The sequence below is a fragment of the Marmota marmota genome, unplaced genomic scaffold (genome assembly GCF_001458135.2).
Source record: "Marmota marmota marmota unplaced genomic scaffold, marMar, whole genome shotgun sequence".
Taxonomy (NCBI): domain Eukaryota; kingdom Metazoa; phylum Chordata; class Mammalia; order Rodentia; family Sciuridae; genus Marmota; species Marmota marmota.
The window spans coordinates 2,174,248-2,176,124 of NW_026000075.1; positions in this window are offsets into that span (position 1 = coordinate 2,174,248).

Sequence of the window (1,877 nt, forward strand, 5' to 3'; positions counted from 1 at the left end):
GGTAGAGAGAGAGGAGGGGAGGGGAGGGGAGAGGTGGGGAGGGGGGAGGGTGGAGGATGGGAAAGGCAGCGGAGCACAGCAGACACTAGGATGGCAATTTGTAAATCAATGGATGTGTAACTGATGTGATTCTGCAATCTGTGTATGGGGTGAAGGTGGGAGTCCATAACCCACTTGAATCAAAGTGTGGAATATGATATGTCAAGAAATTTGTAATGTTTTGAACAACCCACAATAAAAAATTAAAAAAAAAAAAAAGAATAAAACATATATCTCAACCTACTTCTACAAACTGTATTTCAAGATAACAAAAAAGTTGAAGTTAAGGAAAATTTACAGAAGAATTCCTGCTAATACAAAATGAATGATAATATTATAAAATTGCTATTTTATAACTTTTTTTCTTTTTAGTTCTGGATAGACACAATAACTTTATTTTGTTTATTTATTTTTATGTGAACCTAGTGCCTCACACATGCAAGGCAAGCACTCTACCATTGAGCCACAACACCAGCCTCTATTTTATAACTCTTAATGGAATAATTCACCTAGAAATGAATGTGAATGCTTTCTAAACCCCAAGGCACCATGTTGATGGAGGCACTTAAAAGTGAAATCAGGACAATCATCCATTATGTAATCCATGATGTGAAACAAGAAGAAGTAAAAAAAAAATTTCAAAACACAATGAAACCTGGATTTAATTAAACTTCTAAATCTAACTACCAGTTTTCAGTTTATACATTGGGTTTAGGAACAACATCAATATTAAGAACATAAAAATACCGTAAAGATGCAATCAGACAAATCAGAATGTAGGAAACTATGAGGGGCAAAATGGACTTTATTATCTTCAGAAAAAAAGCATTGATTTGGAATCAAAAGAAAAAAACCTTGGTTCAAGTCCCCAACCCATTTTAATTGTGTATAAAACCTCAGGAAATATAATTAACCTTTCTGAACTGTAAAGTCTCTCACAATTTAGTAGCATGTAATTTAAGGAAGAACTGTTATAACTGAGACATAAGAGATAAAACAACCCAATATAATGTATGGACAATTAGATTCTGACTTAAACAAATTAAGAGATTTTTGAAGCAATCAGGAAAATGTTAATCTAGACTGGATATTAGATTATAAGTTACTATTAATTTTATTAAGCATAATAAAATATTATTTTGTTTTAAGATCCCTATCATTGAAGAGATGTAATGAAATATTTATAGGCAAAATAATAGAATTCCTAAGATTTCCTGAAATACTCATATAAACAACAACAAAAAAGTTGAGGACATAGATGAAATGAAATATTGAAAATTATTGAAGGCAGGTAATATGGAATATAATTATACTATATATTTATATGATTAAAATTTTTCATAATAAAAGTATTATAATAATAATAATAATATAAGAACAGCAAGGGTCCACACATTGTTCAACTTTGAGAAATATTGTTTTTGTGTTTTGTTTTTGGTACTGAGAATTGAATCCAGGGGTGCCTAACCACTGAGCAACACCCCCAACCCTTTTATTTTGTATTTTGAGACAGGGTCTTGCCAACTTGCTAAGGCTGGCCTTGAATTTGCAATCCTCCTGCATCAGCCTCCTGAGCTGCTGGGATTACAGGCATGTGCCACACACCTTCCTTGAGAAATATACTCGATGCATTAAAACTTTTTTATGTAAATGAAGTCACATCTAGCAATAACAGTGAACACCCAGAAATGTTTTCCAGTGTTGTATATGATACCTTCTAATTTTCTCACGTAAATTTAGTCTCTATTTCAAGATCTATTATTAAGTTTCTATAATTATTTATTATATTTGTCCCATCTACCGTATTATTTTCAAAATAAAAGCATCAATTTGGGGCT